General features: G+C 39.0%; 1 pseudogene; it reads left to right on the forward strand.

Moving 5' to 3' along the window:
• The first annotated feature begins 2894 nt into the window (after nt 1-2894).
• Nucleotides 2895-13436, forward strand: LOC138762341 (NADH-ubiquinone oxidoreductase chain 1-like; annotated as a pseudogene).
• The last annotated feature ends 403 nt before the right edge of the window (nt 13437-13839 follow it).

Here is a 13839-nt window from a genome sequence, read left to right on the forward strand (position 1 = left end):
TGTGTAACTTGGGAAAAGCGGTATTGTGGAAAAAAGTCTAAATTTTGTGCTGCGACATCCAGCAGTTCTAAAAGTATTCATCCCTGGGGAGCAGAACAGACTCTTCTCAGATCCGAAAGAAGGCTAAAACTTTGCAGAATGATTGTCATACAGTCAACGAGATGAGACAAGACTGCTCAGACAATGAATAGAGATAAGTTGTAAAGATGATAATATGAATACAGAGGTTGAAAAATATCAGGGGAAAAAGAAAAAAGAAGGAGCTTTGTTATATTTATCGAAAAATGTTAAGTTTTTCTCTGGGGAGGGCTGGGGAAGAGGGAAGGACTGCACTGCAAAATCTGTAGATGCTTGCGGTTATTATCGCAACCCAGGTGGAAAAGGGAGCTGTTGTTGACTGGCAAGGAGTCAAATACAACCCAATACAGGGGAGGGGGAGGGGTGAATGTTACTTTGGCTAGGAGTATATTTTGTGTTAGTTTTCATTGGGGATTCTGGGGTATTTTGTTTTTTAGTCGAGTCGTTGAGCACTGAGACGGGCAAGGATAATTCAAAGAGCAATACCGGAAAAAAGGAGATGGAGAGGCCAAAGAGGCGAGAGAGAATTGAAAATGGAGCGATAAGATGGTACATTGGATTATATGACCTTAAATGTTAATGGAATACACAATCATATTGAAAGGAAAAGGTTACTGACATCATTCAAAAAGGAGAGAATAGACAGCATTTGTGCAAGAAACACAATTAACCGAGATAGAACATAGTAAATTGAGGAGAGTCTGGGTAGGTCAGGTAGTGGCATCATCATACAATCCAAAAGCCAGGAGAGGAGCTGTACTAGTTAACAGGAATTTTCCAATTAATATAAAGGATGGAATAACAGATCCAGTGGGCAGGTATGTAATGAGGAAGTGCCAGATTTACTCCGAATTTTGGAATTTGCTCAATATTGATGCACCAAACGAAGAGGATCAGGAATTCATGCAGGATATCTTCCTAAAGATAGTGGATACACAGGGACATATCTTCTAGCATGGGGGGGGAGGAGATCAACTTCAACCTGGACCCAATGATACATAAAACTGGGAAGACAATTAACAAAAAGAATAAAGTAACCAAATTTATGCTAAAATCAATGCGGGATATGAAATTAATTGATATATGGAGGAGGCAACATCCAAAAGAAAGAGAGTACTCATATCACTCGAATAGACATAAGACCTATTCAAGTATAGATATGTTTTTGATGTCGCCTCAGATCCAAGGGAGAGTTCAAAAGACCGAATACAAAGCAAGACTATTATCTAATCACTCACCCTTGTTAATAACAATTGAATTAGCGGATGTCCAACCAAAAACATATAGATGGAGGCTAAACCTTATACTGTAAATGGACAAGATTTCAGGGAATATATTGAATACCAAACTAAAGTACATTTCGAGATAAATGCAGAATCAGTAAGAGATAAGTTCATACTATGGGATGCAATGAAGGTCTTTATTGGAGGACAAATAGTTACCATACAACCAAAATTAAAAAGAATATAACTGGGAAGTAGAACAGTTGGAAAAAGAGATAGAAATTATAGAAAAGAAATTCGTGAAAAGTGACAACAAAGAGAAAAAGGGAGAATTGGCAGAGAAAAATAACTAAACTACAAAACACTCTTTCTTCTTTGGCTTGGCTTCGCGGACGAAGATTTATGGAGGGGGTAAAAAGTCCACGTCAGCTGCAGGCTCGTTTGTGGCTGACAAGTCCGATGCGGGACAGGCAGACACGATTGCAGCGGTTGCAAGGGAAAATTGGTTGGTTGGGGTTGGGTGTTGGGTTTTTCCTCCTTTGCCTTTTGTCAGTGAGGTGGGCTCTGCGGTCTTCTTCAAAGGAGGTTGCTGCCCGCCAAACTGTGAGGCGCCAAGATGCACGGTTTGAGGCGTTATCAGCCCACTGGCGGTGGTCAATGTGGCAGGCACCAAGAGATTTCTTTAGGCAGTCCTTGTACCTTTTCTTTGGTGCACCTCTGTCACGGTGGCCAGTGGAGAGCTCGCCATATAACACGATCTTGGGAAGGCGATGGTCCTCCATTCTGGAGACGTGACCCATCCAGCGCAGCTCGATCTTCAGCAGCGTGGACTCGATGCTGTCGACCTCTGCCATCTCGAGTACAAAACACTAGAAACATATAAAATGGAGAAATACATTATGAAAATAAAGCAAAGATATTACGAATTGGGAGAGAAACCCACAAAATATTGGCTTGCAACTTAAAACAGAGCAAGGAAAAGAACATTACTAGCGAGAAGAAAAGATGATTAACAGATCACGTACAACCCATCAAATATTAAAGAAATTTTTAAAAATTCTATAAGCAATGGTATCAAATCAAAAATACAGGAAAGAATGATAAAATTGACGAGTTTTCATCTAATATCGAACTGCCAGAACTACAAGTAGAAAATCAAAACAAACTGACAAAACCCTTTAAGAATGAAGTAGAGGATATATTAATGAAAATACCAAACACTAAAACACCAGGTGACGATGGATATCCTATAGAGTTCATTAAAGTCTTTAAGCACCTATTAAACTCACCCCTGCTAGAAGTAATGAAGCAGGTGGAAGAGACCCAAAACTTACCCGAATCATGTAAAACATCAATAATTACAGTAATTCCAAAAATGCGAAAGGTCTTGCTGTCGGCTGCATCACACAGACCAAGATCCAATTTAAATGCTGATTACAATTTAATAGCCATACTATTAGCAAACAGACTGACTGACTGTGCACGGATATTGAGATAGGAGGATCAAACTGGATTTGTTCAAAAAAATGAGCAGCAGATAATGTTTGTAAACTTATTAATTTAAAACATGCAACACCAATGAATAAAATGCCAATGGCGGCTGTTACGCTAGATGCACAGAAAGCTTTTGACAGTGTAGAATGGAATGATTTATTTAAAGTATTACAGAAATTTAAACTACTGTAAAAAATTATTAATTGGATTAGTGCACTATATAATGGACCATTAGCAATGGTAGCAATAAATGGATATATGTCAGATCACTTCAAATTGAACAGGTCAACTAGACAGGGATGCCCATTGTCCCCCTCACTGTTCACCTTAACTAGAGAAGGAAACTATGATAAAAGGAATAAGAGAAAGAATACAAAATCAGCCTATTCGCAGATGACATCATTGTATGTTTACCAGAATCAGATAGATCAGTGTCTTGCTGAAGAAACTTGCCCCCTCAGGGTTCTCCAGATGATAACCTCTTTCTTTCAGGTCACCACAGAGTTTCTTTCTGTTTCTCTTCCACACTGAGACTTCTTGCCAGTTTGTCCAGTTCAAGTTCCCAGCTGGTCTTGCTGTCTGAAACACTTTCAAGTTATCTGTGTGTGTGTGTGTGTGTGTGTGTGTGTGTGTCTCTCTCTCTCTCTCTCTCACACACACACACACACACACACACACACACACACACTGAGAGAAAACCTCTTTGACTCTCTCTGCTTGCAAAACCACATGATGCAATTACAACAGCAAACTCTCCTGCAGACAATATGCGGCTCCAACAATCCCTTTCACCTGTTACTTTGGTAAACAGCAATCCATGAGTGAAGTCCCTTGAGCATCCTTCAAAGCTCTTGCAAAGAACTGAAAGAAGCCACTATGTCTAGCATAAGCAGAGCTCAAGTACTTCAAATCACGTCTGTTTTAAAGTGTTTGCATATGACCTACTCTCACAAACCTTTCCCAATTTATCTCCCAAAAACTTTTCCATATACTCTGTCATACCTTCCCCTTTAAAAGTAATTTTAACTTTTGACTTTAAATTCAGTTATAACCAAACTGCCCTTAAGATGACTAAAGAGATAACAATATATAACGTTATAGTGAAGTAAAAAAGCTGCAAGTATTTTTACACATGATGAATTTTAAAATATTGACAAACAATCTGTTATCACATTATTTGTAACTGATATAATTAATTTGCAGATTATATACTTGTAATATTAAATTCCAATTTAACAATCTGTTTTTATTCTTCATTTTATTTAAAAACACCAGACGATTGTGTCAGTAAATATCACAATTGGTCCATGAGAGATGCCGAGATGTACAGCAAAATTCTGCAGAGCAAATATGAGAGACAACAGTTCTTTTTCAAGAATGAAAAGTTCCTTTGATGAACATTGAATTTTTTGAAAAGTCGGCAGCTGGATGGTCAATTTCATTATGTTTTTGCAATAAAACTGCACCTGCTGTTCCCTCACAAGCATCCACTGCTTAAGGAGATTTTAACACAGGGCAATGATATAGCATCTCCTTTAAATTTTCTAAAGCTGTCTGACAAACTTTAGTTCACACAAATTTCTCACCTTCCTTCAAAGGATTGGTTAAAGGAAGAGCAACCTCAGCAAAATTTCCTATAATATCCCGACATTCCTGAAAACCTTTGCACTGCCTTCTTGCAATTGGGAATAAGCAACTCAGAAATTGCATTCACCTGAGCTTGAATAGGTGCAACGTGGCCATGACCAATTCCATGACCCAAGTATGTTACAGTGGCATTTACAAATTGACACCTGCTAAATTAATAGTTACGTTTGCTTTGGATAATCTTGCAAACATTTTGTTCAATTCCCTTACATGTTCTTCCCATGTGTCATCAATATAACCATCAGTATGAGTTAACCCTTGGATAATCGAATTAATCATCCTCTGGAATGTTGCAGGGGCATTTTTCATGCCAAAAGGTAACATATTATACTCATATAAACCGGAATGAGTAACCAAAGCTGAAATATTCCTTCCACTCTCAGTTAAAGGCACACACCAGTTTCCCCACAACATATCCAACTTCGTAAGAAATTTAGCTTTCCCAATTTTATCAATACAGTCATCTATTCTCACAATAGGATAAGCTTCTATTTTAGTTATTTCATTAACCTTCCTGTAATCGGCACAGAACATTACAGTTCCATCTGGTTTCACCACCAGAATACAAGAACTCCAATCTGAGTTCCAAGGTCTAATATTATCATTTCTCAACATATGTTTTACCTCCTGATCCATGATTTTACTCTACTAAATGTTAATTCTGTATGGGTGTTGTTTTATGGGATTTGCTTCTCCCACATCCACATCGTGATAAATCACTGACGTCCTTTTTGGAACCCGAGGTAATAAATTTGTGTATTTCAAAATTAATTCTTTCAACTGCATCTGTTCTGACTTAAGATGACCTAACATTTCCTCCAAATTTTCCAAAATTGTTGAGTTAGACAGGCACCCAGGAACCATGGTTTCTTTAAGGTTACCCTCACAAGATTCTGTTTCCATAATCCTATGGTCCATGACTTCCTCAACCCTTCAACAACTAACAGCTCTGATACAGATTATTCTCCACTACCTTTACCCTCATCATAAGGTTTCACCATATTTATGTGACAAACCTGAGTTTTATTCCTTCGATCTGGAGTGTTAATACCATAGTTAACATCATTCAGTTTCGATATAACTAATCCTGCTCTCAAAGGATTGTCATGTGTGGAAACAAAATCAAAACTTTACTTCCTGTCCTAAAATTCCTCACTTGACCTTTCCTGTCAAATAAACGCTTCCTTTTACCCTGAGCCATTTCTAAATTCTCTTGAGCCAAAGTCCACACTTTTTGTCACCTATCGTTAAATTTAGAGACATAATCCAGCAAGACCAACTGCACATCCTCATGAACCCATTGTTCTTTTATCAACATTAAAGGGCCTCTAACCTGATGTCCAAACACAATTTCAAAAGGGCTGAAACCTAATGAATCCTGCACAACTTCCCTTGCTGCAAATAACAAGAAAGGAAAACCTTCATCCCAATCCCTTCCATTCTCCAGACAATAATTCCTCATCATATTTTGAAGAGTGGAATGAAACCTTTCCAAAGTTCCCTCAGTTTCAGGATGGCACGCAGATAAAGTGATCTGTTTTATTTCCAACTCATAAATTATCTGCTGAAACAACCCAGACATAAAGATATATCTTTGACAACTCTGAATCACTCTCGGTAATCCAAAAAAGGTGAAAAATTTTTCCAGAATCTTTACCACAATTGTGGCTTTAATATTCCTTAATGGTCTAGCCTCTGGAAATCTTGATGCTGTACACATAATAAGTACTGATTCCCAGACATAGTTTTAGGCAGGGGACCTACACCATCCACAATAACCCTTGTGAAAGGTTCCTCAACAACAGGAATAGGTTACAATGGATCCACTGGAGAACCCTGCTTAGGTTTCCCCACAACATGACAAAAATGACATGTCTGGCACCAATTTGCAACATCCTTCCTCAAACCAGGCCAGAAAAATGGTCTCAAAATCTTATCCATGGTTTTCCTTACACCAAGATGACCACCCAAAGGTGTACTGTGGTCTAGATTCAATATTTCATTCTGGTTATTTCAAGGAAGAACCACCTGATGAATTACACCATCCCCACCCCCCCCCCCAACTCTTCATTAGCTGGAATATCAAGACGTCTCCATTTTCTCATCAACAATTCACCTTTTTAAGTAATATCCCTAAACCATTTCTTTATTCTCCTGTTCACTTATGCTTTATTCCATAAGACAACAAGATCTATTTCTTTTTTCTGTTGCTGAATTAATGTTTTCACTGACAAAGAAAAATGTTTACTCTCAAAATTACCCTGCTCTTTCAAAACTATTTCAGAAGCCCTGGGCAAGTCTCTATCAACTGGATTTTCCTCAGCTCTCATCACTTTCTAAGTCACAGAACTTGTTACAGCACATACAGGATATATCTCACAATCCTTTTCAACCTCATCCTTACCAGGCTGATCTTTATCCTCTGCCAAATCATTCCCTAATAAAAATGACACCCACTGCATAGATAACTTTGAAATTACTCCTACTACAACAGGTCCTTTAAATAATTCTGAATTGACCATAGTATTGTGAAGAAATATTGACTCTACCACACCTCCAACCCCTTTAATCAAAGTGTCTCCCCTGTGTCAGTCCTTTGATCCAGACTTAAAATACTTTCCAAGAACAATGACTGAGCAGCCCCAGTGTCTCTAAGAATTTTAACTGGAACCTGTGATTCTCCCACTTTTACTGAAACCAAGCCCTCTGACACAAAAGGTTTGAAAACATCCATGACACCCTTTACAGGTTTGGAACATCTGCTCTCCTTAAATTCCACTCTTTGAATACATGTTTCTGGTAAAACCTCCTTTTCTTGTCTCTTTTCAATACTAGACAATTCACAATAACAGGTCCAGGTTTCTTACAAAAATGACATACAAATCCAGAAGTTCTGTCCTTTCCCACCTTACCTTCATCTTTTCTCTTAATATTCTCTCCAGACTTAATTTCAAGTTTACTCGTCTGCTCCACACTAACCCGATGAACAGGCTTATTCATCTTTTACACATTAACTTTCTGAAAATTCCGAGTATTCTGAAATACACCTTGGTGAAGTCGGGCAAATTTGTCTGCTAATTTAGCCATTTGCCACCACGTCCCCATATCTCTCTCATCCAGGTATAATTTAATCCCATTTGGAACACACCTTTTAATTTCCTCAATGAACATCAATTCTCTCAATCTGACAAAATCATTATTTATTCCTTTTGAGGCGCACCAATGGTCAAAACAGACAGATATTTTCAGAGTGAAATCCACACAAGATTAATTCCATGATTCCATAAAACTCCTACATTTTTGTCTATATGCTTCTAGAAACAACTCATAAGCTTTCAATACTGCTTGTTTAACAGGATCATAATTTGCCACTTGCTCTGTAGTCAAGCTAGAGGATGCAATTTGTGCTTTTCCCTTCAATACACTTTGGAGCATGAGAGACCATTTTCCTTTTGGCCATCGATAGACGTCAACAATCCATTGCTGATGGCCTAAAACTATTTACAAAAGAACCAATCCGACCATCATTTTCACCACAAACACGTTTCTTTCGAGCTCCAACCATAGCACTAACACTAACCCTCCTAATATGAATACCCTTCCCCAGACCATATGCAATTCTAAACCTCAATTTAGGCCTACCATTTATTTCAGCCACCTCAAGACTAACAGTCGATACAATCTTAGCCTCAGAGTGAGCCTCAAACTCAAACTGTGCTTTTATAGGAGCCCTACCCACAGTAGCACAAACTATTTCCTTTGTAATTACTCTTGGGTTTATGCTTTTATATTGTACCTTGTACAAGGCACAAGGACTGCCTAAAGAAATCTCTTGGTGCCTGCCACATTGACCACCGCCAGTTGGCTAATATCGCCTCAAACCGTGCATCTTGGCGCCTCATAGTTCGGCGGGCAGCAACCTCCTTTGAAAAAGACCACAGAGCCCACCTCACTGAAAAAACACAAAGGAGGAAAAATCCAACACCCAACCCCAACCAACCAATTTTCCCTTGGAAACGCTGCAACCGTGTCTGCCTGTCCCGCATCGGACTTGTCAGCCACAAATGAGACTGCAGCTGACGTGGACATTACCCCTCCATAAATCTTCGTCCGCGAAGCCAAGCCAAAGAAAGAAGAATTCTTTTATCTATAATTATCCTAACAGGTGGATTTACCTTCTATACATCTAACTTATCCCAAGAAGCCATCTGATTAATTCTTCCAAGCTAAACCCTTGCCATAATATGATATATCTCAACACTAGGAGAAACCATTTGAGCCCCCTCTGCTCCCACGCAAGGAGAATCAGAACAAGCTTCAGGTTTTAATATAGAATACGCTGCAGGACCATTCACCCTATTCTTCTTCACAGAATAAACAGATCTTATTAAAAATATTGCTGCTCTGGCCCATGGTAGACATATCGGCTCCAGAGCTTTAGAGGAGTACCCAAAAGACTTCACTAATGGATTGTTGTTTACAAAAGGCAATAGGTGATAGAGCACATTGGAGCCACTGTCTTCTGGAAGAGAACTTTCTATTCTGAGACGGTCATGTGATTTTGCATGCAGAGAGAATCAAACAAGATTTCTCTCACAGATCACTTGTGCAGTCTTTCAGCCAGCAGACAGCAGCTGGGACTCGAACAGTACAAGCTGGCTAGCTTAAGGAAAGCCCAGTTGTAAGACGACCTAGTCAAACCCCTTGTGGTTCTTGCAAGAGGAGAGGACTGGCTGTCTAATGTTTCACTTGGAATAACGGAAACAAAAAGGAACTCTTGTGTTGACCTGAAAGAAAGATGTTATCATCTGGAGAACACTGAAGGGGCAAGTTTCGTCAGCAAGATACTGAAGTGGATGATTAAAAAGGAACAACATATCTCTCTCTGAAAACCAACAAGAACCTTCCTGAGTGGTAACCATTTACCTTTCAAGTGTCAAAGTCTGGTGAACTTTCTAAATGTTACATTCTGTGCACAGTATAAGAATGACCTTCAACCCGTTGTTACGGGGTCCAGAAGACCCTAATAACCAGAAGCAATAGATATGCACCAACACAGGGTCACTTAAACAAAGGTAGTTTTTAATTACAATTGAATAAGAAAACAGAATTAAACTTTAACTTATAACTTATCCAACTTCCTTAACCTACCTAACCTACTTAATCCCCCCTCTAGTACTAAGCGCAGGTGTGTCTAATGAATATTTAAGATTTGAAAAGTTCTTTGGATCACAATCCAATCTCTCGGGTTGCAGGCAATTCTTGTAGAAGTTAACATTAACAAAGTTCACTTGGCTTTGGTGTTTAACAGGCAAATGGTTACCACTATGGAGGGTTTTTGCTGGTTTTCAGAGGGAGATTCCTTTTCCAGGACATCCCAACTGATTCCTTCTCAATCTGTCTTGCTGACGAAACTTGCCCTCTTCAGGTCTTTCTTTCAGGTCACCTTTCAGCCGCCAGTCTTCTACTTTGACCAGACAGCCTTTCAAAGTCTGCCAGCTTATCCTTCTGGCATTGATTTCTGTCTCTCTCTCTGTTTCACACCTGTGAGAAGCAGAGGTGCCTTCACAGATTTCACTCGAGACAAAAATTGAGAAAAGAGAACATTTATTTTACAACAATGCAAAGTTGGGTGCGTCCCCTTACCCTGGGAATACACACAGATACTGGGGATTACCCAACTTTTTCTACATTCCATTTCAGTACAGAGGAACCTTCCCCCTTAACATTCTTCTGCCTCCTGGATTGGTTTAGCATTCGGTAATGCTGCCTAGGTGTATTCTAACATCTTATCAGTTTATGTGCCTTTCTGCAAACTTGTTTCCCAGGAAGTGTCATGTCTTTGATCTTACTCATTAATCAACCCCCAGGACTTTGCTAAATCGATCTACTTGCTATCCTGTTTTTGAAGACCCCTATTGTATTCTTCTTGCTCAATCCTTCCTCATATTCCATTCTTACTTCACCCTTATTTAACCCATCATAATTCATTCTTAATTAGCACTTGCTTGACTCCCCACATTCCATTATCGCTTACACACCCTCGCTCTCTGAGAGCAAAACTGTTCTCCTCTGCCTACAAAGATCATATGCTCTCCCAGTCAAGCTGCTCTCGATTCTTTGTTGCCTCTTGCAAAAACATTCTGCAAATGTCCTGCAAATATTCTGTGTTTTAAAATGTGTGTGTGCAAACTGCTCTAACAATTCCTCCCAAACCACCTCTAAATACCCTGTCAGACCTTCCTCCTTTAATGGGAATTTTAACACGAGTTAAATTTAGTTATAACTAAACAGTCTTTAAATCACTAAACAGATAACAAGACACAATATATAACATGTTTTCATAACACGTAACATGTAATTCAATTTCAAGAGTTTTTCTATAAATGAGCAATTTTAACACCTTGACAAACAATCGGCAATCACATTATTTACACCTCTGATATGGTTAATTTGCAGATCATATTCTTGTAATATCAAACTCCAGTTTAACAATCTTCTGCTTTTATTCTTCATTTTATTCAAATCACTCGAGGATTGTGTTCAGTGAATATAACAATTTGTTCATGAGAGGTACCAAGATATACGTCAAAATTCTGCAGAGCAAATATGATCGCTGACAGTTCTTTTTCAATAGTGGAATAGTTCTTTTGATGAACATTGAATTTTTTTGAAAAGTAGGCAACTGGATGGTCAATTTCATTATGTTTTTGCAATAAAACTGCACCTGCTGTTCCCTCACTGGCATCCACTGCTACAGAAAATGGTCTGTCAAAATCAGGAGATTTTAACACAGGGCAATGGCATAGCGTCTCCTTTAGATTTTCTAACGCTGCCTGACAATATTAAGTCCACACAAATGTTTCCCCTTTCTTCAAACGATTGGTTAAAGGAAAAGCAACCTGAGCAAAATTTATGCAAAATTTCCTGTAAATTCCTGCCATTCCTTAAAACTTTCTCACTGCTTTCTTGCCATTGAGCAAAGGAAACTTAGAAATTGCATTCACCTTAGCTTGAATAGGTGCAACTTTACCATGGCCAACTACATAACCCAAATATGTCACAACGGCCTTTGCAAATTGACTCTTGCTAAATTAACAGTTTAAGTTTGCTTTGGATAATCTTGCAAACAATTTGTCCAATTGCCTTAGATGTTCTTCCCATGGGTCACCTTTTGTGACCAAGTCGTCATCTGTATGTGTTAACCCTTGGATTCCAGAATTAATCATCCTCTGGAATGTTGCAGGGGCATTTTTCATGCCAAAAGGTAACACATTTGTGTATTTCAAAAGTAATTCTTTCAAATGCATCTGTTCTAATCTGGCCTAATCCAAATTTTCCAAAATGGTTGCGTTAGACAGGCACACAGGAACCATGGTTTCTTTAAGGTTACCCTCACAAGATTCTGTTTTCATAATCTCATGATCCACCACTTCCTCCACTCTCTCAACAGCCAACACCTCTGATACAGATTGTTCTCCACAACCCTTATTCTCATAATAAAGTTTCATTAACAATTCACCCTCCGAGTCATATCCACAAGCCACTTTTTAATCTCCTGTTCAGTTACTGCTTTCTCACTGAAGCTAACAAGATCTGCATCTATTTTCTGTTGTTGAATTCACTCTTCCCTTGACAAAGAGAAATCCTTCCTCTCACATTGACCCTGCCCTTTCAGAAGAACTGGGCAAATCTCTATCAACTGGATTTTCTTCAGCTGTCATCGTTTCCTTTAGACCGAGTTACCGAACATGCAAGATGTATCTCACCATCCTCTCTGACCACATCCTTAGTAGGCCGATTTGTCAATCTTAAAACTGTCCCAACTTTATCCTTTGTCAAATCATTCACCAACAAAAATGAGACACCTTTGACTAATTTTGAATTTAGCACAACCTTGTGAAGCGATATTGACTCTACCTCACCTCCAACACCTTTAATCAAAGTTGTCTCCCTTGTGTCAGTCCTTTGATCCACAGTTAAAACACTTTCTAACAACAATGACTGAGCAACCCTAGTATTTCTAAAACTTTTAAATGGAACCTGTAGTTCTCCTTCATGAAAAGCAGGCAATAAATTTACCTCTCTCCTATCCAAAAACCTCTCCCCAGGAGTTACACCCTCAGTTCTCATACTTACTTTTATCTCCAGTCTTAACTTTTCCAATTGAAACTCTCTGTCCCTTTCAGCTATCTCGAACTCACATTTCCTCTGTTTTCCTGTATCCTCTGCCACATATATCCTTTTTCCTCTTTCTTCCTGCACCCTCCATTTCTCCAATTCCAATTCAAAACTTCTATCCTCTAGAAAATCTTCGGTCTTTCTGAACAAATTTACCCTCACCTATCTCAGATTTCACTATAATCCTCTGTATTTGTACTTTTCTCATCCAATATTTAACTTCAGCAATTCTCAGTGCCTCAGAAATAGCCACCAGTTCCTCTTTTCTCCTGCTCTTCAGGTGATGGTTGTAACAAGAATGTATCAACTTCCATTGGTGCTGTTTTTCCAGGCACCAGCTCTAAGTTCGCTTGCTAAAATAGCAAAAATTCCAGACACAATAGCTTGCAAAAAAAACCGATCGACTAATAAATCAATGTTCAAATCCAAAACGACGAACCCCCATAAAATTTTACGGAGTCCAGAGGACCCAAAATCCAGCAGCAATAGATATGCACCAACACAGGGTCACTTAAACAAAAGTAGTTTTAAATTACAAATGAACAAGAAATCTTAACTTATACCTTAGCCAACTTCCTTATCCTACCTAACCTACTTAATCTTCCCTCTAATACTAAGCGCAGGTATGTGTAATGTGATCTTTGGATCACATTCCAACCTCCCTGATTGCAGGCAATTCTTAAACTGTCCACAGAAGTTAGAATTAACAAAGTTCACCCGTCTTTGGTGCCTAACAAGGCAGATAGTTACCACTCAGGAGGGTTCTTGCTGGATTTCAGACAGAGATTCCTTTTCCAGGACATCCGCAACTGATTCCTTCTCAATCAGTCTTGCTGACGAAACTTGCCCCCTTCAGGGTTCTCCAGATGATCCTCTTTCTTTCAGTTCACCTTTCATTCCACCAATCTCCTCCTTTGACCTGGTAGCCTTTCAAAGTTTGCCAGCTTTGTCCTTCCGGATCTGATTTCTGTCTCCTCTCTCTCTGTTTCACACCCTCCCTCTCTGAGGGCGAAACTGTTCTCCTCTGCCTGCAAAAATCACATACTCTCCCTGGCAAACTGCTCTCGATACTTTGTTGCTTCCTGCAAAAAGCATTCTGCAAAAGTCCTGCAAATATTCTGTGTTTTAAAATGTGTGTGCAAGCTGCTCTAACCATTGCTCCCAAATTACCTCTACATACTCTGTCACACAGTGAACTTGGAGGAATGAGAAGTGA

Source organism: Narcine bancroftii, chromosome 4 (genome assembly GCF_036971445.1).
Source record: "Narcine bancroftii isolate sNarBan1 chromosome 4, sNarBan1.hap1, whole genome shotgun sequence".
Classification (NCBI taxonomy): domain Eukaryota; kingdom Metazoa; phylum Chordata; class Chondrichthyes; order Torpediniformes; family Narcinidae; genus Narcine; species Narcine bancroftii.